This window comes from Cricetulus griseus, chromosome 2 (assembly GCF_003668045.3).
Source record: "Cricetulus griseus strain 17A/GY chromosome 2, alternate assembly CriGri-PICRH-1.0, whole genome shotgun sequence".
In the NCBI taxonomy this organism is placed as follows: domain Eukaryota; kingdom Metazoa; phylum Chordata; class Mammalia; order Rodentia; family Cricetidae; genus Cricetulus; species Cricetulus griseus.
In genome coordinates, this window is record NC_048595.1 from 118,269,678 (window position 1) to 118,296,381 (window position 26,704).

At 38.3% G+C, this 26,704-nt stretch overlaps 1 long non-coding RNA gene across 3 annotated transcripts; it reads left to right on the forward strand.

Moving 5' to 3' along the window:
- Positions 1-233: 233 nt before the first annotated feature.
- Positions 234-22,685, forward strand: LOC103159336. Of its 3 annotated transcripts, XR_004768288.1 has the most exons (5): positions 234-289; positions 448-768; positions 10,044-10,144; positions 17,034-21,700; positions 22,395-22,685. It is a non-coding gene; the product is annotated as an uncharacterized LOC103159336 (long non-coding RNA). The 3 variants fall into 3 exon arrangements; XR_004768287.1 differs by having other exon boundaries at positions 17,034-22,685; XR_003482920.2 differs by lacking the exons at positions 17,034-21,700; positions 22,395-22,685 and adding an exon at positions 11,567-13,335.
- The last annotated feature ends 4,019 nt before the right edge of the window (positions 22,686-26,704 follow it).

Consider the following 26,704-nt stretch of genomic DNA (forward strand, 5'->3'; position numbering starts at 1 on the left):
GGAATAGGAATCAAAGAGGATTCTGGGAAATGTAGTAGAGAAGTGGTGATCCAGGCAGGAAGTGACATAGCAAGGAGACTCATATTTAATTGAATGAGAAACAGGAAGGGTCCTTTTTCCCCTTGCTCCTCCAGCAGCATAATGTGATCCACCAGCAAGAAGGGATGCCAATAAGGCGTCCGATAAGATAAGTCTTATAAAATATATAGATTTATGATAATTAAAACTGAGCTAGCAGATGAGAATCCTAGTCATTGGCCAAGCAGCTTTGAACTTAAAACAAGTTTCTGTGAGTTCATTTGGGCCTAACCCGGGGGTGGGGGTGGGTGGGTGGGGCTGGCATAAAGCACACATGTGGCAGTGGGACTCGGTGACTTTTTAGCGGAAAGATTTATCATAACAACAGAAGGTTGGACAGTAGCCTGACCATGGAGTTCTGTGTTCCAGGGTATAATGTGATTCAGAAAAGAATGAAGACAATGGAGACCTGAGGAAATACATTGTATATTTCAGTGACATAGACAGTTTCATAGAGCTAGTCTCCCATTCTGATCTGAGCAAGAGTAGGTCATACTGAGAGCATGGCACAGGACCAAGATCTGCTCAGATACATAGCATTTTAGAAAGTACAACCCCTGAGCAAGCCAACCTGTTCTCTCTGGGTCTTTGCCCTCTGAAGTTTTCACTCACGTGGTCCATTGCTGCCCATCACAACATGTGCCTTACTATATTGTACTACACTTTTGCTGATCAAGATTTCATATTAAGGTAAGTAGAATATCTATCTTTTTCCTTGTAACAGTCCTGTGATTTACCTATTAAGAACTACCAAGTTATAACTAACACATATAAATTCGCAGAGTGAAAGTCCACATATAAGTCTAGAGTATAACTACCTGGGGACTTTGGAAATTGCTCATAATGGAGTATAAGAAAGGAAGATGGACAGTACACCATGAGTTTGATAAAAACTGATGTTAATTTAATGAAAGGGTTAGGGTTAGGGTTAGGGTTAAGGTTAGGGTTAGGGTTAGGGTTAAGAATTGATGGGATGTTTTCACTGTGTGTGCTTGTGTGTGTGTGTGCTGTGTCTTAGTCGGTGTTCTTTTGTTGTAAAGTGATACTATGACCACAGCAACTCTTATAAATGACAGCATTTACTTGGTGCTTATTTACAGTCTCAGGGGTTTATAGTCTATTGTCATCATGGCACAGAGCATAGCAGCATGCAGGCATACATGATCCTAGAGAAGCTGAGAGCTCTACATCCAAATCTGCAGGCAGCAGGAAGAAGAGAGAAAATATATCTAGCTTGGACTTCTGCTGTCTCAAAATGTATCTCTTGTGACACAATTCCTCCAACAAGGCCATACTTCCTAAGCCTTATGAAGTAGTGCCACTAGTTAATGACTAAGTATTCAGATACATGAGCCTATGGGGGCATTCTCATTTCAGTCACCACATACCACTATCTGGCTATTGTAAGATTATAGCCATAGCATAATGCCAAAAAAATACATTGAGTCTAACTTTAAGAGTCCCCATAATCTATAACCGTCTCAATGCTGTTTTGTTTTTTAAATATTACTTTTATTGATTCTTTGCAGATTTCACATCACGAATTCTGATCCCACTTATCTCCCTGTCCCTTTGCTTCCTCCCTCTGCCCTTGCAACCTTGACCTCTAAACAAAATAAAATTTAAAAGAAAAATGACAAAATAGACAAAAACAAACAAATCACAAACAAAAAAGAATAATCTTAATATGGAAGCTGTAGTGTAGCCTACAGAGTCACATAATTTACCCTTTAGTTCATTCACCTTTACTTAAGTATTCATTGCCACAAGCCATTGGTCTGGCCCACGAACTTTGGTTAGTGTTATACCATCAATAAGGGGCTCCTATTGAGAATCTTTGGGGTATCTTGTCCTGTGTCATGGAGACCCTGGTAATGTGAATCCATAGGTTTGTCTCCTTCACATGCCCCAGCAGTTCATAGATTCATTAGATGTTGGGGTGGGCCAACTCAGAGACTTGGTTCTGAGTCTGGGTGGTAGCTGTCCTGGTCAGCTGGAGAATATTCCCTCATCCTTACTGCCTAAATGAGCTTTCCAGCTCAGTTATCTCACCCAATGCAGCCTATAGAAAAGAGCCAGTGTGCCTGCTCTGAGGCCCTCAAATCCAGATCCTCCTCACTGGTATCTCCAGGGCCAGGCCTACTCCTTGGCCAGGTCAGTCACATGGCCCTCTCTCCTGATTGCTTTAGGGGGCATTTGAAGGGGGCAGGGCAGGATCAGCTCTCCTGCTCTAATGTCCTGAGGACTGGCTCCCCTGCAACCCCAACAACCTGTCAGTTCTGATTTCCTGCCCATGTGGACTGCATGGCCTCTTCTCCTAAGTGTTGTAGCTGGTGTAAGGCAGGGCTTGTTCTCTCATTCTTATGACCCATTCACAAGGCCAGCTCTTTCACCTGTGACAGATGAAAGAAGGGGGGAGGGCATCTTTCTCTCACCTATGCCATTGCATGGCAGACAAGAATGGACAGGGTAAGCTTTGTTGCTCTCAGGCACTGAGGGCTGGCTTACCTGTGTTCCCAACAAAAGGGCCAGTTTTAGTGTGTTGCCTAGATAGGAAGCAGAGTTTACTTTCTAGAGAGCTGCAGTCCTTGAGGGTCAGGGTTAGTTCTTCTGCTGTTATGACCACAGGGTCAGCTCTCTCACCTCCTGCAGGTGGTAATGGGTGACTTGGGAAAGACAACTTTCCCTCACCCATGACAGCACATGGTAGACAAGGGAGAGCCGGGTCAGCTCCCCTGCTGTGATCACAACCTATTGTGCTTCCCAGGTGAGGTGAATGCCTATGAGATCAGGCCCTCCTTCCTGAGTGCAGGAGGAAGCTCCTGTAAAGATCTCCAGGAAGGGTCAGGACCAGTCTTTTCAGGTCCAGTGAAGGGCAAGACCAGCTAGACACAGCATTGTTCCAATGATCCCCATGCTAACATGGGTCAAGAACATCACCACAGACCCCGAGCTACAGCAGAACCACAGACCCAGACATGACTCTCAGCAAGTCAGGTCAAGATAACACCAGTATCCTGGTGATAGCTCATGCCACCCAGATCAGCATGACCACAGCAGCAGCATGGCCGTAGGTATCAACACGGTCTCAGGTGGCTGGCCAGACCCTAGATATCCACAGGACTCTCAGTGGCAACTGGAACCATGTACACCACCCCAGACTCCAGCCTCCCACAGGGCCACAGACCCAGACATGCCCCTAGGCAACAGTCTATGCATGGATGTCTTCATAGCTTCGGGTGGCAGCGCTTGCCACCCAGATCATCATGGCCATGGGCATGGCATGGTAATTGGACACTGACATGGTCTCAGGTGGCCATCAAGACCACTGTCATCTGCATGGCCCTTGATGACAACAGGAGCCTAAGACATCAACTCAGACCCTGGCTGTTATAGGGCCACAGCCTCAGAAAATTGCCCTCTGCCACAGCCCTTGCATTAATGAAACCATTGCCCTGATGATAGTACAGGTCCCTCAGATTAGGGTGTTCCTGGTAGCAGCCTAGCCCTTTAACACCCTCATGGTCACAGGTTGCATTCCAGGTTGTGATCATTATGTGATTGGTGGCAACATGGGCCACAGATATCAATACAGACCTTGGCTATGGTAGGACCAAGAACCCAGACATAGACCTTGGCAGCACCCTGGGCTGGATGTCACCATGGCCCTAAGTGGTTGTGAAGGCCACCCACATTGACCTAGACCCTGCAACAACATTACCCTTGAACATCATACCAAGGGTATGGAGTGGTCCATACCTCAGGCCCCTATAGAGCCCCAGTGATGACAGGAGCCACAGACATCAACACAAGCCCACTTGGCTGCTAGAAAGCTCCAGATCAAGATCAGTTCCTTGGTTATAGCCCAGGCTCAGACAATTCCCTGGACTCAGTAACCAGCTGGTCTTTCATGTCAGCCCATTCCTCATCAACCTCACCTCTCTGAATCTGCCCCTCTCCTTAGCTCATAAACCATTTGTCTCTCCTTCTCTTCCATCTCGCTATCCTGTACTCTTTCACCATAATGGTGACCAGATGATCAGCACCAGGGTGCTTAGTAGGGGTCACAGATAGCATTTCATTGAGTACTATTCATCCCAGCTATAAGGGATGGCATGGGGCTGTTGTCTTTCCACTCTCCCATGCTGGGGCCTAGAGACCATGGGCAGTATTTGGTAAGATGGTACCTGATCACCTGTTGCCAGAGGCACCAGGCAAGCTCCTAGTTAATTGTAACCCCACTCCCTGCAGACTCAAAAGTCTGGGGGCATCATCATGTCCATTGCAGATTCAGGCCCAGGTTCATTCTCAACACTGTTTAAAAGTAGAAAGTTCAAGGTCTTATCTGAGACTCACATCAATATCTTAACTGTAACCCCCTATAACATAGAAAAAAATCAGATCACTCATTTCCAACATAAAACAACACAAAATGTCCATTACCAGTCTAAAAGGGGGAAAGCAGCATAGTGGGGCTATGGTGGACCAAAGTAAGACATAAAACTAGGAAGGCATACTCCCTACTCTGCTTTCCATGTATAATATTAAAGCACTCTTCAGGTCTTCAATTCCTTTCAGCTTTGTTGAATGTAGCCCACTCCACTCTCTTGGGCTGGTTCCATTCCTGTTAGTAGTTTTCCTCTACTTATATCTCGTCACTCTGACATCTCCAGTAACTTGGGGTCTCCAAGGCAATCCAGGCTTCAACTTTACAACTTCATATAATGACATCTCCAGGTGTCCATTCAGGGTTGCCCTTGACACATGCCTTAGTCACAGGAGAATATTCCATAATCCCTTTCTTCTATTCTTAAAATCATAACCATGTGACTGATGCTCCATAACCTGCTGCTTACTGGAATGGTGCATGGATTCCTCTTTCAATTACATTTTCATCAGATTTTTTTTCAAAAGCAAGAGGGTTTATTGAACGAATGTGCATTCGGGTGTCAGCAATATCGGGGAAGCTGTACACCCCAGCATGGGGTGCAAGCTCCTTATATAGGAAGAAAAAATGAAGATCAGCATACAGGCAAGGGGCACAAAGTGATTGATTACAAAGTATGATCTCATGTTTGAGTGGTCATCTGCTTTTCTACAAAGGAAAAACCACAGAACATGCCCTGAAAAGTCCTTGATTGTCTGTTGGTCAGCCTGGTATGACCCAAAGAGGGTTTTTTTGGTGATTGCCCCCATCTACACCATAGGATGTTCCCAGGGTTGGGGCCAACTTCCTTGTAATGGGCCCAGGCCTATGGGAAACTTTTTCTCTCAGCAAACTAAAATCTTTCATTCCCCATTTTTTGTGTGAGGTTTTAATCCTAAAACCTATGGTCCTTCTTGTTACCTGAGAGCCTGATATTGCTGATTAAGAACTAGGGGGAGATTAGGGTAGTGAGTCAAGGGGAGCTGTTAAACCATCCTTTTAACTAGACTTGTTGGGACTCCCGTTTCTTTTGCCGCTGGTTGAGTCTTTCTCTGAGCTTGGCCATGGAATCCCTAATAACTCCAGAATGGTTAACATAGAAACAGCACTCCTCTTTTAGGGCAGCATAGAGTCTGCCTTCCTTAAGGAAAAGGAGATCAAGTCCCCTACAATTCTGGAGGGCAACTTCCGCTAGAGAAGCCAAAGACTTTTGTAATTTAGTGATGGATTCTTTTATGGCTTTAATATCCTCATTTATGGCTGTTTTTAGCTCATTATAGTGGTGGGGTCCCTGGACTAGTTGGTTCTGGTGCCGACGATGGCCATCATCTCTGCATCCCCATCAGGGAGTGAGAGATATTGGCATTTCCCAATGTAAGGGAGTTCCTTTTGACTTAGCATTTTAACCAGGGAAAAATGGGTGACGTACTTTTTTATGCTACTTCCTGTTGACTTTGGGACAAAGTTAGGGACCCAAGAAAGCTGAAATGCTAGTCAAAAGCAAAAAAGGGAATTTCAGCAATGGGGAATCCATCAGGAGCTTCTGGTTGGCAGACTCTATTGAAGAGATAGAGGGTGTCCATATCAGCTGAACTGGTTCACATCCATAGCAAGTCTAGGGCACACAGTCTTTAGGAGCAGGCTATAGTCATCAACTGATATTTGTCTGCCAGACAGATTTATTTTTTTGAAAGCTTTCTTTCACTGCCTAAGCTTGGCTGTCCTGAAACTGGATCTGTAGACCAGGCTGGCCTCATACTCAGAGGTCTTTCAATTACATCTTTACCAGATTCCTAATTTTGATGGTTACCTTCATTGCCGGAGCTTGGGTGTTCTGAAACTTGCTTGGTAAACCATGCTGACCTCAAAAGATCCACTAGCCTCTGCCTTCTGAATGCTGGGATTAAAGGTGTACACCACCACACTAAACTCTTAGCTTTTCTTTAATTCCTTTTTTCACAAGTAGGAAATTTAGCTGGGTGGAATCTTGTCCTGAAGCCACCACTCCTTTTATGAAATTTCTTAATCTGTTCATCATTTAAACACAGGGTTTATGTCCATTCCACTTCCTGGTGCTCCTTCTCTCCTCAAATTTTACGTGCTCTATTTTTCCTTTCTCAGCTTGCTCTTTTTCATTATAAACCTTTATTTGACTTAACAGTAAGTAATAAATACACAAGAGAGCCTATACTTGGCTGTTTTGAGATTTTCTCTGCCAAAAGAACTAACTGAAAACTCTTCACTTTAGCCTTAGGAAAATTCTTCAGAGAAGGGAAAAAAGCATCCACATTCTTCACCAAAATATAACAAGAATGACCTCTAGGCCACATAATATTCTTCTCCTTGGAAACTTCTTGAGTCAGGCCCCCACAGTTCACCAAACCATACTTAGCATCACTGTCTTCCATATTCCTACTAGTATGGTCCACTAAACACCACTTAAAGAGTTCAACTGCTTTTCTAGTCCACAGTCCCAATGTCCATATCCCTTCAAACAAATTCATGATCAGGCCTATCACAGCAATATTGCATACCCTGTTACTAACTCTGACTTAGGATTGCTATTGCAACTCTTGTAAACGAAATCATCTAATTGGTGTGGCTTACTCTTCAGGGGTTTAGTTCAGTGTCATCTTGGTGGAACTTGGCTATGTGCAGGCACACATGGTGCTCATGGCGGACCTGAGAGTACTATATCTTGACCTAAAGGTAACAGGACTTGAATCCAGGTACTGGGTGAGGATTGAGCTTATATGCAACCTCAAAGCCTATCTCCACGGTAAAACACTTTCTCCAACAAGGTCATACCTACTGCAGCAAAGCCACACTTCCTAATAGTGCCACTCCCTATGAGCTTTTGGGGTCCAATTACATTCAAACTACCACATTTACAAAGCCAGAGAAACTGGCATCACTCACTGTCTTGACTCATGCACAAATTAGCCAGCGTAATATACAAGTTCCTAAATTATCATGGGTTTGATTTTTGCTATAGATGGCTTAGAAGTTTAGAGATGTATCATGAACTGCCTTCTTCAGGTTCTGGTTTATTTGCTAACAAAAATCAAATGCTGAACAAAGGGATCCTCAAATATTAAAATAACAGAAAAGGGGAATATGTAGCTCCCTTTGAACCATTGCTATAACATTGGAAAATCCGATTTGAAAAACAAAAATATCATGAACATTGAACTTCTCTCACAGGACCCTGGATAGCTATGGATATCTGAAAATACACAGTTACTATTCCTCTGACCTAAAACTTCCTGATGTCATCTCTGTGTCCTCCTCTCTCTGTCCTCACTTAACAAATAGTTTGCTTCATTCTGAGAAAATGTCTCTGGACAACTTTCTTCTTATACATAAAAATTTTGAAAACAAACTAGCATTATTTATAAACATTTCACCAGTCTAAAACAATGTGTGCAAAATAAAAAATAAAATTTGGAAAACTGCATTGCTAGGAAAGCATAAATTCAGATTATTGGGAAGTTAAAAAAAAAAAAAGAAGGAAAAAACAGTCAGCAAGCACCGTGGTAATTCTGAAAGTTTCCTCATTAGAACTTGAGAGGCAGGCACTCTTGCCTCTCAGGCCTGAGGCTGGGAGGGTATAACTTTTTTTTATTATTACATAAAATAGTTTCTGGAGGAAAAATACACACTTGATACATAGCCCTTGTGGTTATCCTTGAAGCACAATAGGAAGGCAGTCAAGACACTCAGAAGAATACATTTGAGTGAACTGAATGACTTTAAAGGAAATCAGGAAATGACCTCCAGAGAAGTAATCTTCATATAGATATTTATATTTTAATATTGCTGGAAATTTTGCAGGAAAGTAAAAGGGCTGGTTTGGGCTCAGATTCAGTCTCTGGTGGAGAGACTTCCTCCACAAATACTTGGTTTTTTATAAATTCTGTCTTGGGACGAGTTCCTTTATGGTTGTTTTTATCAGTTTTCTCACTCCAGAGAGTATGCTCCATGCTTTGTGAATGGTAATAACTAGCCAGCCCTGTCCTGGAGAAGCTTATGTTCTGCTTCCATCGAGTTCAAGCTCTTTCCCATCTATAAGGACACATTTCATTTCATTACTGAAAAGACACATGATAAATACACACACACAAAAAAACCAATTACAACCAAGAATATTTTTAATTACATTTCTATGCTGAGGATCACTTAGAAATGAAAATTCACTAATTGTTTTGAAAATAATTAAAAAAACAAAGTATCATACCTAGTGTTCTTTCCTTAATGGTTATGATATGATATATATTAGTGTATAATCCAGGAAGCAGAATGTATCTGGACTCCACAAATATATGAAATACACACTCAAGAAAACATTGTAAATAATTCTGGAAATGCACTTACACAATGAGCTAAGTTAAAATTGTCCTACTAACTAGCACCAGTGTCACCTGAGATTTCATGAAGTGATATTTGCATATTCTAGTTTCTCAAGTAATACAATTTGAGAATAACACTAAATTATTTTAATGCAGCATGTGTGTGCTAAAGTAGAGAAACAACATCTTCCTACTATATATTGATTGTTTCTTCTGTAGAAGACACTGTGTTGATAATGTGCTGATATTGTATAGCTTACATTTCATTTCTCTTGATTGAATATAGGAATTGCCCATTCCACAATCAGGAAAATGGGTTTCAGAGAACTGAAGTGACTTGATTAAGATAAAGACATTTTCTGGAGAAAGAAACTAAATTGTGTGGCTCTGACACACATCTGCACAGTGCTGCTGGTCATTGCCTAAGAGTGTCACTCATAGAGAAGACTAGAAAGATGACTTCTGACACATTTCTGTAGTGTTGACTCTCATCACCTAAGAGCGTCATTCATAGACACTAGGAAGATAACTTAGGATACTGATAATGTGCTTGCAGTTGGTAGGTTAATACTCAGTGTATCAACCATGGTGTAAATCCTTGCCTCTTCAAGGACTTCCCATATGTTATTTTTGAGATTTGATAGTTGTATTGTTTAGAAAATTCAGTGTTTCAAAATCTTCATCTCTTTCTCTCTCTCTCTCTCTCTCTCTCTCTCTCTCTCTCTTCTCTCTCTCTCTGCTTCTTTGTCTCTGTTTCCCCCTTTCTATATAATAATGTCTCCCCCTTACTCAGCTATATACACATGCAGAAAGTCAGGCAGGCAGGCAGGAAGGCAGACACACACACACACACACAAAACACACACCCACACACACACACACAGAGAGAGAGAGAGAGAGAGAGAGAGAGAGAGAGAGAGAGAGAGAGAGATTGTCTTTCAGTTTCTTTACATAATCCATTAGTATAGTTGAGTTTGTTTAAAAAGCAAATTTGTCTGCTCCACATGATTGTTTTCAAGGAGACTTATACAGCTTGCACAAAGCAATAAAACCCTGTAAAGAAGTAAAAAAAAAAATCTAAAAAAAATATGTCATTTTCTCATTTTCTGAAGTGAATTATCCCAACTGTTATGAGTACCAGGCATTTGTATTATATTATTTTAATTTTTTTTAACTTTTTGTTTCTTTAGGACTAAGGCAGTCTGGCCTGGCACAGAAGCATCAAGCTGTAAGATCAAGGTGCATGGTCCAGTCAGTTCTAACTCTAAGGAGAAATGAGCACTGAATGCAGGTTTGGGGCTGATTTCCTTTCATTCCAACCATCCATGAAGGAAAAGTGGTGCTGTCCAAATCCAGTTCAGAACTGCTTATGATTTTTTCACATTTGTTTCTTTCTGTCTCCCTTCTTTCCTCTTTCCTTCTGTCTGCTTTTGTCCTTACAGAGATCATATTTATAGTCAAGAGAACTGTGCTGGCATACATGGGAGTGATTTAATTATGTAAAGTAGGAAATGTTCTTAATATTGAGTCTTCTGGGCTTGAAACAATATCATTAATCATGTTCTTGTAAGAGTTACCCCAGATTAAAAAAAAAAAGCCACAATCTCTCCTACTTTTTCCCCACATAAAAGTTAAACCCTGTTTCCACCAACTGTTTCCAGCAGGTAATAACTAAGAACAGTAGAAACCTTTGCATTATCTTTGTAATGGGCCAATTAGAGAAGGTGTCTCCTTCACATTACAAAGATTTGTCTGAGGGAGCCACTACTTTGTTAAAGCTGTTTTGTGGACATCTTCATAATTAATGGAAAAATCATTAGGAATTCAGTCTTTATTAACCCCTATAGCTGCAGGGGCCCATTTCATCTTAATTGCATTCATTTGGCACTGGCAGTATTATACAGCATAATCACTAATAAATGATCTTTTAATTTGTACCAATCAACGGAGCTTGCTTTCATGCCAATATTCTTGTTTCTTTGATGTTGACCTGTCTTGATTTTTGATCATTTGGGCTTAAGATGATTTACTGGAAAATCAATATCAATACCAGAACTGCTTGTATTCATATGTCTGTGGTTAGGTTCTATTTGAGTGTATTTTGATTGAAATAAGTAGTGCTTGATTACCCATTCAGATGAGGGGGAAAAGCATAATCAAGTTGGGAAATCTGGTACTGTATTCGCATTCAAAGGGAAATAATTAGAAACTGTAGGGAAACTGAAGATTCAGGAGTGCAGGAGTGGTAACACTTCAGATGCCACTAATTAAGCAACTTTGTCCGCCATTTCCTAAAGGCCTTCAGCAATAGCATAATATGCTATTACCCATTAGCAAGGCCAATGGGGGCTTTGGTTACCCTTGTTAATGGGAAACCCCGAGACAGTTTCTCTCATTATCCCCCTGTCAGCACTGTCTCCGCAGTGTAAAGTGGTCGCCATTGTTCCATGGGTCAGCTAACCAGAAACCAAGCTAGTGTAAAGAAACATTCTGCAGCTAATTGAAAAGGACTGAAAAATCCCCCTATCATCCAGTCACCTCTCTTTATTTGTGTAACAATGGAACATATATGGACTTGTGGGGAAAAGGAAAGTTCAGGGAATGACATTGAAGTTTTCCTGACTAATACAACTACAAAGGAGTCTTTGAAGATAATTCCAGGCGAAAAAATATCTACTCAGTGGTTTTCTTTGCCTTTTTTTTTTTTTTTAAGACGATGACAGCAAGGCGTAAGTCCGTGTAGCATATTCCAGTTGGTGTTCTGAAGAGTACTTCTGTGATATCATTCGCTTCACAAGAAGAATTCAAATCTTTTCCTGTGGAAGTGCTGAACTCATTATCCTAATGAGCAAATGTCATGAAGCTGGGAAAGTCACAGGAAAATGAAAGTAGCCATGTGCCATGATCTGGGAAACTTTCTTTGAACTCTTAAATACAGTTTAGTATAAAGTACATCTCATTTGAAGTATATCAAAACCAGGAAATGCAAATTGTCAGAGCTGAAGCAGATCTTTATATAGCAGGGAAAGAAGTTTAAATAAAAAGTGTTGCAATGATCTTTATGTTTAAAAGATTTTGAAGTATATTAAAATATAAATCCCAGAATTAAATGATAGACTAAATGGGGGAATTATAGAAACATTTATTTTAATAGCAAATGATTAATATTTGTGTATATAGAAGATAGTTTTTCTGTTGGTTTGTTTTTGTTGTTGTTAGATTTTAATATGATCTGCAAGATGATGTGCAATGTTCCTCATTGAACTGGGGCATGAGAACTGCACTGTTCTGTTCTGTTCAGTTCAGTATTTTCTTAAAGCACAATTTATTGCCAACTTCTTAGTTTCAGGGAGATTGCCAGGCACTGAATATATAAAACAAATCAGATAAGGCACTTGACCTTGTGAAACTCACAATGTAGTAGAGATGTGAACTTAAAATTATCATTATACTAGACTATAGTTCCAGAAGCAAACACAACACAGCAGACCAAAAGCAGACAAGGGGTCTAAAGAGGGAAAAGAATTAACATAGACAAGCAATGGATGTTGCTCTCATCCCAGGTAGAGAAGCCAGAGATGTAGGGCAATTATGGTCATGAGTTTAGTCCCTTCTATTGTTGAGTTTCCATCAACACTCAGTAGTTGCAAATGTAGTAGAGAAAGTTGGTAGCATTGATTAAAGGAGCCAAGGAAACCATAGAAATTACTACAGTGCTATACAAGGAGTAGTTCAGATGTTCAACATGGGAACAGATGGGGAAGGAAATAAGTCAGACTAAATAAAACAGATTAAGAAGGTATCCGTGATGTTTGAAGGTGTTAATGGCATAGGAAAGGAACTGTGCAGATAGGGATTGCCAATTAGAAAGTCAGATACATTCCAAGGTTCAAGGTGATGGTAATGTAAGCTTGATTTGAAAATTTCAAGGCACTTAGGTCATCCAGACTTCTTGACTTTCATCTAAATTGGTTAGATCCTTTGTGATGTAAATTTCTGGTTCAAAGGCCTTGTTATCTAGAATTCTTGATTGAATAGCTTTTCTGCTTCATTGCCAACAGAGGAAAATAAGGAACAATATATGTAAAACACTATTTTCTAATCTGTTGTCTAGCTTCATGAGATTTCAGTGGTACCTGCTCTCCATTAGTTGCATAAAAGAGAGGACATTGATAAGTAAGTTTTAAGAAAGACCAAGTTTAACAGCATTTGTAGGCATCTATATTTGTGAATTTTAAGATGCCCAAGACAGGATAAATGTTAGTGCACATTGTTCTGCAAAACTTGTTCTATTTATTTGAGAGTTAGTAAAACATTCTGAACTGTTTTAATGAAAAGATACCTTTTGATATGAATGCTGACTGCTAGCATCTATTAGTTTGTATCTCACTAAGGTCCTGTGTTGAATCCCCCAAGGTCATTGTGCTTGCTAAAGCATTTGGGGTGGTCATTAAGTAATAAAGATAAATTTCTTGTGGATGGGATTATTGGAGCACCAAAATGGCCCAGTGGGTAAAGGTGTTCTTTCCACCTGATGATTCATGAAAACATAATGGTCTGATTTCTCTCCCCAAAAGCCACATCAACATGGAAAGGGAGCACTAGTTCCACATAGTTGTCCTCTGATAAACACATGCATCCCAACATGAATGACACATACCTCCATAACCAATAAGAATAAATGCATTTTAAAAATAATAAGGAATAATGTATTTTTGAAAGAGGGGACATTAAATTTTTGTGCCCCTTCTACAAAGTCAGGCACAGGAAAGTGCCACCCATGATCAGGAAACCCTCACCAATCATGAAATTTAGCAGCACTTTGATTTTGAATTTCTCAGCATTCAGAGTTGTCGGACAAATTTTCTGGTAGGCAAATGTTACTCAATCTGTGGAATTTCCAACAGAAAATTCTACTTCAATTATCAAAACAATCTCATTAACATCATTACTATTGCTCATTTTTGTTCATATACTGACGTAATTGAATGTCAGTCATGAGTTCTGCACTGAGTAAGGAAATGTGAGTTGCTTTAGGTACCAGGTACTAGACAATGAAGAATGGAAAAGGCATGGCATGGGCATGTACAACATTTATTAACATGATCACCCTGAGAATACAAGCTTGTTTTGCCGTAATCACTCCAAGTCCATACAAAATTTTTGACCCCATATATTTCCTTTGAATTGTTTTCAGCACTTTCACTATTGCCAAAATGAGTGATATTCATTGCTATTCTAAATTTATTCTTTTAAATTGTGCTCATGCTCTTCTGTTCCTGTCTTCTCAAGACACTGAGCATAGTAGCCTCATGGGGCAGGGAAAATGGGGATTTGGGAGAGAATATTAGGAGAGATAATTAAAACTTAAGGCCCATTTGAGTGGCAGTATGGAAACCTAATACAACAGAAACTTCCTAAAATATATACATGTTTGATTGTAATCTAAATGAAATTAGCAAATAATGGGGGACATAGGAAGTACAGTTTCCATCCTCCCTCTCTTCAAATGGATTCTCAGAGCTTGACTTGAGGCTTGGTTGTGGATCTCTGCATCTGATTCCATCAATTATTGGATGAAGACTCTATGAGAAGGAAGAGGGAATATATGAACAAGGGATATGTTTCACTACCTTTTGTACAGAAAGGTACTATCGCTGCTTCCACAAGAGAAGAGTAAATACAAAGCCATTCACAATTCCTTTATCTACAATGATGTCCTACCTGCAAAGTATGTGAGGGAAATGGTGGCAAAAATCTTGTGGATGTAACCAACCAATATTTGACTTGACTTTAGGAACACTAGACAAAATGGAATCCATACCTGACACTAACTGAGTGACCAAGAACCTGAAACAAGATAGCCCAAGGGCCCATGGTAATACCGAATAGTAGTGGTCCAAAAAATGAGGAAGGGGGAATATAATGATAAAATGACTCCTAATGATATTCTGAAATATGCATAGATCAGTACCTTGTTCAACCATCATCACAGAATATCTACCACCTCATATGGGAACCGATATATAGACAACCTCAACCAGATATTACACACAGTGCAAGACACTTAGGAACACTCAACCCTAAGAGGAATGTATCCATCAAATCCCTCCCTTCTATGTCCACAAAGTCCCACAGAAGAGGAGACATTAAGAAGTGTGAGAACAGAAAAGGATGGAGGATTCCAAGAAAACAAAACCCTCTAAAGCAACATGAGAAAAGCTCAAATGAACTCACAGAGACTGAAGCAACATCCACAGGGGCGGCATGGGGTCTGCAACACATCCTGTGTGTTTTTATTTGGGTTTCCAGTTTAGTGATTTTACTGGATTCCTGAGTGTGTGAACAAGTGCATCTATTATCCTTGTGCCTTCTTTAGGGCTCTTTTCCTTCTATTGAGTTATCTTTTCCAACTTCAATGAGGTAGATTATTTTTAAATCTTCTTATATGTTATAGTGCTGTATTTAGAAATGAATGAATAAATGAATGAATGAACCAGTGAGTAAGTGAGTGAGTGAGTGAGTGAGTGAGTGAGTGGGTGAGTTACTGAACGAGTGAGTAAAAACCTAGCTATTAGAGTAAAGGTTAATGACAGAACTGTCATTTATACTTGATGGGAGAGGGACACCAATTTTCTCCAATGGAGTGACATTGAGTATTTCAATCACTCATGTTCAGGAATAGCTGTCTAATATATAATGAACCAAATGGTGTATTATTTTGTGCTTTTATTTGATTACAGTTTGATGTTATTTTTGTTTTGTGGTGTTTTTATTTTATTTTCTTGGTTTGGGAGGAATTTGCTATTGTTTTTGTTATTTATTTATTTATTTATTTATTTATTTATTTATTTATTCTTGCCAAAAAACTTGAAGTTGGATGGGTAGGGAGTGAGAGAGGATCTGGCAGGACTTCGAGAAGGGAAATAATAAGATCAAAGTATATTTAAATTTCAAGATTATTTCAAATAATAGAAAATGCAATAAAAAGAAAAGAATGCTAACTACTTGAACTAAATCTACTCAGATTCATTTTTTATAAGCTTTAGTTTTCAGTGTCCCAATAGGTCTGCTGACTTCATTTCTTCAACCTTTCCTGATTGTCAAGTTCAGCAATAACCCATCTGCAATTTCTTTCATCCGGCATGGTCTCCAAAGAGCACCATCTACTCAGGGTCTCATATTCTGAAGCACACACTCTAATTATCTAGATACATTTGTCTTTGAAATCACTTTCAAAGGTCTGCCCAAAAGTCATTCTGTATTTTTGATATTGTATATTCCTAAACTGTGTTTTGAATGTTCTAATTTTCTTAGTAACAAAATCAAGACTTTGCTATTTTTAAGTTATGCTTTTAAATGTCCCCTTTAAAAGCTTGATTAAAAATTAGGCTGTTAATTGAGATTCATTATTTCCTTAAATTTAATAAGCTCTAATCTAAGAATATTTAAAAAATGGTACTGCTTGTGCAACGAAGTATTTGAATATTAATTCTGCTACTAAAATATATGTTTTGATCACTGTTGTTGAAAAAATCTAACATACCAACGAATCCCACTTTAGCAGAATTTCATAAATGATGATTCATATTCCTTTAGCAAAATCCTATTTGCAATAATTCTTATATTTAAAATAAAATTTCTATAAATGTTAGGACATATGGGGGTTAAAGCATCAGGTCACCTGTTAAGAAAAGTTTATTGCTTTTGATAGAACCCAGATTTCTTTCCCAGCATGCTTATGGTGGCTCATGGCTTCCGATAACTTCAGTTTTAGGAGATCTGATGTCTTCTTCTAACCTCCATGGGCACCAGGTACACACATAGTTCACATGAATACAGGCAGGCAAAATAAATTTATACACAAAATAATTTTAACTAATCAACAAAACTCCTCAGCTCTACAAATCTATGTATATATGATTATAATACCAGACACTTCATGTACTTCGATTGTTAGAATTCTTTTAGAATGTGTGGAATTATTTAGCACCAGTAAACAATAGTAAAAAAACAGTGAAAAAGGAAATATGGTCATCCTTAGAGGGTAAGGTAAGATTTATTTTATAAGTTCATACCTAATAATTTTGACCTGTTATTTTTCATGCAGAATGAATGTTCATTTTCCTTTTTCATATATCTTGCTTATAATAGTTTTTGTTTTGTCACATGTTTCTCAGCAAATATTCAAGTCCACAATGCAGAATTAAATGCATCGAGGACTGCCAATCTTCTTTCAGAATGAAACAGAGTACCACTCCCTGGAAGCAATGCAAAACCACCTCATCTTCCTGGACAGAACTGTTCACTTCATTCCTTATTTGCCCCATACTTGGTCATTGGAAAAATAACCTTTCTAGGACATTTCTCTGAAAAAAAAAAGAAGTGTGATTTGATCTTTCCTTCATGACCTGGGCCATGCCATCCCAATATGAGAAGAAGCAATAAATTGAAGTCAGATACTTATTGGAATGAAACTCCCATTTTAAGAAGAAATTCAGATCTATTTAGCTTGACCTTGGAACTTGAATTAAATCTTTAGACACTCAACTTTCTCCAGGGAAGTGTAAGGTTTAGATGAGTGTATTAAAGCTAGTGTGGTTCTGATCTATGTACCAAGTTAGTTAATTTTTCATTTAAAGGACAAAGGGTTTCACTGGAACTAATTTAACTGACTTAATTTGTGATATTCACATACTAGTTTAGATCCTAAGCCAGGAGAGGACTTTTAAAGAAAAAAACATTAACATGTCATTAAAAAAACATAATATGTTCACTGATGGATGTTTTGACAGTGGCCACAGCTGCCTCTGGCTGGGGACCTCTGACATGGTTCATTTTTGCCCCTGTTGTTAACGAATTGTGTGACCCAGTATGAACATCTTCACCTCATTCTGATGCACTCTCTATTCCCTTTATCATCTTTCTCAGAGCAGTATACTGAGAATTAATGAGTTAATCACCATAAAGTACATAAAAAGACCTTCTAAGAGAGTATGTTAGGAATGTTATGTTATAGAAACAACCACTTTTATCTCAAAGTAAAAAAAAAAATACCACTGTTCTAATGGTTATCACATACATTCTAAATGTGTAACTATATCGGCTTGGTTTGTAATCGGTCTGGGATTATACCGGAACTGACTGTATAATTTACTCATGAATCAACAAAACTGAAGTCATCCAGCATTTCCTCAAGAATACTTTTGTCCTTTAACTGTTCAGAGTTTAGCAATTCTCAGAAACTCCGAAGATTAACTTCATTTCTCTTTTACTGACACTTTCTATTCAATAATTGCTCTTAATTTCATAAGGTTTTCTTTTGGGGGGATTTCAGGGCAGGGTTTTTCTGTGGCTTTGGAGACTGTCCTGGAACTAGCTCTTGTAGACCAGGCTGGTCTGTAACTCATAGAGATCTGCCTGCCTCTGCCACCTGAGTGCTGGGATTAAAGGCATCCGCCACCACCACCCAGCAAATTTCGTTTTTTTAATTAAATTTTTGTAATTATTGCCCCTCCTTTAAGCTTATGTTTTTCTTTTCTTTTCTTTTTTTGTATATGATGGAATATGTAACTGTTTTGTTTTCTTTCATAGTACTAACAAGCAGATCACTGGAACATTCAATAAATTATGCTTGTCAGTTAAATACAAATAAGAAGAGAGATTAAATTAACCAGTGTATCCTTTCAGTTTTCCCACAGACCCCTAATTCTCTCTTTAAAAACAAAAACAACTGTGCATTGTATCAGACAGAAAAACAAATAGCCTTTGTCCTATTGATACTTATAGATTCGTAATTATTATTTAGTTAAACTATGTTGATTCTTAGGACTATAAGTTTTAATATTTTAAATAATTTCAGATTTTGAAATGAATATCTATAGATGAAATGAACAAATTGGTGATGAGACCAAAGTCTGAATTAAAATTCACTTATGTTTTAAGTTTCATATATACCTCATACACAAATCTATTTCTAATATTCTACATGAATTTTATATGAACATTTCTACATATTAACTCTAACCCATCACATAAAATCAAATGTATATTTTCTACCTGTGCCTTAATGTTTGCATTAAAATTTTTGAAAGTTTTAAGCAGTTTGGATTTCAAATTTTTAAATTATATATGCTCAACCTATAGGTATAATGTTGATAAAGTCAATAGACAAAAATGAATTATAATTACATTACCAGTTAAGGCTATACTGATGACTTTCAGCATAGATTTGTGGCCTTGAGAATAAAGTATATACATACAGCAGTAAAAGGATCTTTTAAGAGGACACAGCTAGGTCTAGGACAAAATATGAAAAAAAGACAATACTTTGGTTTTCAAAGTTGGAGATAGCACCCTCTACCCATCCATGAAGGAAATGCTTAGTACTGTAAGTATCTGTAAAACAAACTGCCAACAAGCCTTTCAAAAGAAGAATTTTTGTATGTTGAACCATCCCTGCTTTTTGGGGATGAAACCTATTTGATCGTGTTGGATGATTTTTCTGATGTGTTCTTGGATTAGATGTTCCAGTATTTTGTTGAGTACTTTTGCATCAATGTTCGTGAGGGGTGTCTCAAGGCTAACAGTTTCAAGTGTATGGTTTTCTCTTTCACAAATCATTTTTCTTCAAATCTCAGCTTGTTTGAGCCCTTTGGATGGCTGAGGGGCCAAGGTAAGTTCTTGCAGTCCTTGTGAGACAAGGCATCTTTTGCCCTATGAATTTGGGTGCTTTGTTATGGAACACACACTTGTCACAGCTTTGCTGTGATTTATTCTTCTTAACCTTGCAAATGTAATTTTTATAAACATGCTTTCCATTTATCTCAGTCATTTTTGAAGAAGAGATTGTGGACACCTCCCCACCCACTTCCTTTTTATTTGTCATCATCCTTTTCGTCTTGTTTTAGATTTTTTTGAATTAATTTATTTTCTATCCATATAAAGTGTGTCTGTTAGATATATGTCTTGTATACTGCATAAACCTGATTTATGTTATGCTGTTCAGTATAACTACCTTTGTAGAGGTAGATGTGGGTCATTAATATTTCACCATAACACATGACCTGCCTTAGTTTAATATTTTGTGAAGTGAATATTGTTGTTGGCTTTGTAAATCTCCCTCAATTCCCCTGTCAGTTTGAGTTTGTAAAAAGGTTTTTATTTGTGAACCAATTACATTATATATTAACACGTTGAAAACTGTAAATGAAATTCACATGTTCAATACTGTTTTATTTTAATTGTTGGATGCCTAACAAAATGACTGAAACATCTTCACTAATTTTACTATTTTTAGTATGTACACCCATATTTGCATCTTTCTCTGACAACCATAAAAAAGTTGAATGTACTTTTGTTTTGTTCTGTATATTCACTCTTGACAGTCTCCTAGTACAAGTTAGTTGTATTATTATTTTAAAGTTTCAAGATTTCCACTTACCTCCAACCCATAAATTCTAATAGCTGTTTCATACCACATGTTTCCTCATTTCCAGGTTGTGTATTTTGATTTATGGCTAGATATTATCATCTAATAGTTCTTTTCAAAAGGCCTCTGGGTTCCTTTGCTCTTGAATTCTGCAGGTTGTGGAATATTTTCTCTATGGTTTTCAGGCATCTGTTACAATTCACAAGCCATAAAATTCTTGAATCAATCAAAACTTTTTTCTTTCTGTATTCTATAAACATTTATCATTGCTTTTGAAAAATTAAGGTGTGTGTGAACATTTTCAGTTTGCGGCTCTTATGGGTTAACATTTTGGGTCACTTTCTCATAGAAATTTTACCCCTAGGACTACAATTACAGTTACTTAACTATATATGTATCATATGAGAGCCCCCAACAAAAAATAAACCTCAGAAGGTGAATGAATATATACAGACATAACTTTGCTTATACCAAATGTGTGCTACATCTTCAGAAATCTCATATAATAAAGGGATGTTTCCATATATATTTTCTTTTATCTAGAAACTTTCTTCTATCACAATTTTTACTGTTATTTCTGTTCCATTGGCACCTTATACTTATGAATATGCAAATTTATAAATAGAAAATATATGAATAGACACTCACACACACTATGATCTTTGATTCTTTCTCCTCCTTGGTCTTTCGGTCTTTTACTGTCTATATTATAAGTTTTATATTCCACATTTGAACTGCATGATACTGACTTCTTACATTCCATCTATTCTGTTATTTTAAGACTCACTTTTCAGACATGATTTGTGAAATGGATTTATTGTTTGACTCCATTTCTCTTCTGAGCTCTGTCAGTTTGTGTTTAGAAGTCTAGTATGTTATTGCTTCTTTCTGCTGTTGTGTGTATTTTTAAAATTTATTTACTTATTTTACATCCTGACCAAAATTTTCCTCTCCTTTGTGTCCTCCCAGCTTCCCCATCTATACCCTCATCATCAGAAAATGGCAGATCTCACATTGACATCAATAAAACAATATGACATATACTGTAGAAGTAAGACTTGTATTAAGGCTAGGCGAAGGGATCCAGTATGAGCACCAGGGACCCAAAAGCCAGAAAAAGAGTCAAAGACAGACCTGCACTGTTAGGAATCCCACAAGAAGATCAAGCAACAGAACTGTATCATATATGCAGAGGGCCTAGGTCAGTCGATGCTGGTTTCTTGGTTGTTGGTTCAGACTCTGTGAGCTCCTATAAGCCATATCAATTGATTTTGTGGTTTTTCTTGTGATGTTCTGACCTCTCTGACTTCTAAAGTCCTTCCTCCTCTCTTCTACAGGATTCACCAAACTCCACCTCGTGTTTGACTGTAGGTTTTTAGCTGTTTACATCAGTTGCTGGATGAAGTCTCTCTGATGGTAACTGAGCCAGGCAATAATCTGAGTACATCAGAATATCCTTAGGCATCATTACTCTGACATTTTTCTCTCTAGTCCTGTTTAGTCCTACCCTAGGTTTCTACATCACCCCAAAATTCAGCCCCTTTCCAGTTGTCTCTTTCAGCACTCTTCCCCTCCATCACCCCACCTGATCCCTCATGATCACATTCCCACCCACCCTCACTCCACCCATGAAATCTCTTCCATTTCCCTAGTCAAATGACCCCCTGGGGTCCTTCTTGTTACCTAGTCTCTCTGGGTCTGTGCATTTTATCATGGTTTTCCTTTACTTTACAGCTAATATTCATACATAAGTAAGTACTTTATGGGTTTGGGTTACCTCACTCAGGATTGAATTTTTCTAATTCCATTTATTTGCCCTTCATGTTTCATGATGTCATTATTCTTAACAGCTGAGTAATACTCCATTATGAAAATGTAAAACCTTCTTTTTATCCACTTTTCAGTTGAGGGGTATCTCAGTTATTTCTAGATTCTGGTTATTGTGACTAAAGTTGTTGGAACATTGTTTAAGCATCCTTCAGGTGCTCATACCCAAGAGTGGCATAGCTGAATCTTAGGGTATATTGATTCCCAGTTTCCTCAGAAACCACCATATTGATTTCCAAAGTGGCTGTACATAAAAGTGTAATGTGAGATTTTTGTCTTCCAGGTCCTGCTGCCTTTGAGCCCACAAATGAACACACAGAGACTTATATTAATTATTAAATTGTTGGTGGGTGGCTTGGGCTTCTTATTGTCTAGCTCTGCCTTAATTATTAACCCATTTCTATCAAGGTATGTATTGCCATGAGGCTGTAGGTTACCCGATAATACCCAGCATGGTGCTACTCCTCTGGCAGCATAATCACTCTGTGTGGGGCTCACTTTGCCTTCCTTTCCCAGAATTCTCCTTGTCTCCTAGACCTGCCTATCTTCCTGCCTCATTGGCCGAACAGTGTTTTATTCATTAGCCAATAAGAGAAATGTATATACAGGAGGACAAACCCCATCATATAAGTTTGCACTCCCAGTAGCAATGGAAGGGGGTTTGACTTGCACTATATCCTGTCCACAAAAGCTTTCACTTGTGTTTTTGATCTTCGCCATTTTGACAGGTGTTAGATGAAATCTCAGAGTCATTTTGATGTGCATTTCCCTGATGTCTAAGGATGTTGAACATTTCTTTAAATGTTTGTTTCCTATCCATTGGAGATTCTTCTGTTGAGAATTCTGTTTAGATCTGTATCCCATTTTTAAATTGGATTGTTTGGGATTTGATTTCTAGTATCCCGAGTTCTTTATGTATTTTGAAAATCAGCCCTCTGTTAGTTGTGGGTTTGGTGATGATCTTTTCCCATTTTGGATGCTGCTGTTTTGTACTATTTACAGTGTCCTTTGCCTTTGCCTTTCCTTACAGTAGCTTTTCATTTTCACGAGGATATATTAATTGTTGATCATTGTGCCTGCACTGTCTGTGTTCTGTTTAGGAAGTTGTCTCCAGTGCCAATACATTTAGGCTATTTCCAACTTTCTCTTCTATCAGGTTCAGTGTATATGGATTTATGTTCAAACTTTGGTCCGCTTGAACTTGAGTTTTGTTCAGGGTGATGGATTCTATACTGTGTGTGTATTTTCACTGGATTCTACAAAGTCTTTAATTTCTTTCTTTCTTGACATGGGGGCAATTTAGTAGACAGTTGTTCAGTTTCCTTGAGTTTGTAGGCTTTCTGTTGTTTTTGTCATTCCTAAAATGCAGGTTTAACATATGATGGTTTGATAGGATGCAGGGGTTATTTCAATTTTCCTATATATGTTGAGACTTTCTTTGTGATTGGGTATGTGGTTAATTGTTGAGAATGTTCCATGATGTGTCGAGAGGAAAGTGTATCTTTTGGTGAAATATTATGTGAATATATGTTAGGTCCATTTGGTTCATAACATCTTTTGGCTCCAGTATTTCTCTGTTTAATTTTTGTTCGGATAATTTGTTCATTGATAAAGGTGGGGATTAAAGTCTCCCACTATCAATGTGTGAGTGTCCACATGTGATTTAAGCTTTAGTAGTGTTTCTTTTACAAGCATGGGTGCCCTTGTGTTTGGGGTGTAGATTTTGAGAATTGAGGTGTTATGTTGGTCAATTTTTCCTTTCATGTGTATGAAATGTCCTTTCCCATCTCTTCCAATTAATTTTGGTTTGAAGTTTATTATTTTAGGTATTAGATTAACTATACCAGTCTGCCTCTTGGAGCCATTTCTTTTGATTATTTCTGTTTCCAATACTTAACTCTGAGATAATATCTCTCTTTGATGTTGAGGTGTGTTTCTTGTATGCAGAAGAAGGATGGATCTTGTTTTCATATTCATTCTTTTAGTTTATGTCTTTTTGTTGAGGAGTTAATTCCATTGACATTGACAGATATCATAATCTTTGTTAATTTTTGTTATTTTGTTGTAGTTGTTGATGCTAGTAGTGCATCTCTCTCTCAGTGTGTGTGTGTGTGTGTGTGTGTGTGTGTGTGTGTGTGTACATCTCTGTGTGTGTGTGTGTGTGTGTGTGTGTGTGTGTGTGTGTGTGTGTGTGTTTCTTTGGGTCATGGTAAAGATTATTTATTTCCTGTGCTTTCATGAGTGTAGTTAACCTCCTTGTGATAGAATTTTCTTTCAGTACCTTAAACTGGATTTTTAGATAGATATTGTTTAACTTGACTTTATCATGGAATATCTTGTTTTCTCCATTTACTGTGTTTGAAAGTTTGCTTGTTATACTGGGCTGGGCTGGCTGTTGTTTCTTAGAGTCTGTGGCACATCTGCCAGGCTCTTCTGTCTTTTAGAGTACCCATTGAGAAGTCAGGTATAATTCTAATAGGTCTGCCTATATATGTTATTTGGCTGTTTTCTCTTGTATATTTCAGTATTCATTTTTTGTTTGGTGTATTTAGTGTTTTAGTATATGACTGTGTCTTTCTTTTCTGGCCCAATATATTTGATGTTCTGTAAGCCTCTTGTACCTTTATTGGTATGTCCTTCTTTAGGTTAGGACATTTTTCTTCTACGATTTTGTTCAAAGTATTTTCAGTGATTTTGAGCTTAGAATTTCCTCCTTCTTCAGTTCCTATTATTCTGACATTTGGCCTTTTCACAGTGTCCCAGACTTTGTGTCAAGAATTTTTTAGAGTTAACAAATTTTGTTTGACTGATGTATGTATATCTTTTATCATGTGTTCAATGTCTGAGTGCCTGAGATTCTTTCTTCTATTGATGGGGGATGTCCTGTTTATATGTTTGTCTTATTGGTTGATAAATAAAGCACTGTTGGCCAATAGGGAAGCAAGATAAGTGGGACTAGGAGAGAAGGAGAATTCCTGGAAATGTAGGAAAAAGAGAGAGTCACCATTTGATCCCATGAAGAGAGGACACATGTCGCTGGTGTCCTTGATAAGGTAAGTCTTTATAAAAATATAGATTAGTAGTTATGGTTGATAATTAAAACTGAGATAGCATATAAGAAATCCTAGTCATTGGCCAGCAACACTGTAACTAATGTTAATCTCGGTGTGTTATTTGGGGGCCCTAACATGACAGAGGAACTCAGGCAGCTGGTGGAAATAGTTTTTGTTATATTCTATCTCTTGTATTCTTTTGGTGGTGCTCATCTTTGTAGTTCCTGTTTACTTACCTAGATTGTTTATTTCAAGAATTCCTTCAGTTTTTGTTTCCTTTATTACTTCTTTTACCATTTTCAGGTCTTGAATAGTTTTATTTGTTTCCAACAATTGTTTGTTTGTTTGTTTTTCTTGGTGTTCTTGACATCTTTAAATGATTTAATTAATTTACTCCAATTTTTATTGTCATTTCCTCAATACCTTTAGTGGATTTATTAACTTTGCCTTTTAGGATCTATATCATTATCATAAAATTCCTTTTAAGGCAATTTTCTTGGGCTTCAGCTGTGTTGGAATATCCAGGGCTTCCTGTGTAGTGTGGCTGGTCTCTGGTTATTGACATATTGCCCTAGCTGTTATTGTTTGTATTTATACACTTATGTGTAACCATCTGGATTTGGAGTGATTATAGGTCTAGGTGCTAATTTCTGGATTTGTTTTTGTTAGATGGGTGTTATCTCCTTTAGTTTCTTTTTCCTCTTTGGTCTTCTTGTTGCTATGGCCTATTGTTGAGTATACTGTCAGGGCTAGACTTCTGATATCCTGGATCATAATGCAGGGGATGCTGTAAATGTTTGTGACTAGTATTCTGGCTGCATATGGCCTCTGATCTGGTCAGGGTGTCCTGTGGTTCAGTATCTTTGCCTGGATTCTGGTGGGATAAGAGGCTTGTGCCTAGTTTTCAGGTAGTTGGCCTGGTCTCTGGGGTTCATGATTCTGCTCTGGCCTCTGGAGTCCTGGATGCTGGCCAGACTCTAGCAGAGTAGGAGGGTTCTGTCAGAGATGTGGGTTTGGATATGGTCTCAAGGAGAGGAATGATGGTTAGGGTTAGGTTGGGGAGCCACAGTTGGGAATGCTGGGTATACTTAGGGTTCAGGATGTTTGCCTGGCCACTGATGGAGTAGGAGAATTCTGCCAAAGTAGGAGCACATATAAGGTTATAAGGAGAAGAGGGCTACTTGGGGCTAGAATATTCCTGGTGATTTACCTGATTTTTCAGGGAGCTGGCCTGGCCTCTTATGGGGTAGAAGGCTTCTGCCAGAGGTGTAGACTAAAATATGGTGATAGGAAGAGAAGGAGGAGTTGGAGGTATGCTGAACAAGTGTGGGCAGTGTGTGTGGGGAATCTTACTTGGGGTTCAGCAAGCTTACCTAGTTGTGGTGTGTATTTTAACTTTCAGTAGAAACTCTTCCTGTTCATTTTGTTATGGGGTATATGTCTGTGTGGGTTGCTGTAAGTGGTCACACACCCCTATGTCGATGTCAGAGGAATACATTGACTCCCCCCACATCTCATTCCAGATGGGGTCTTTCACTAA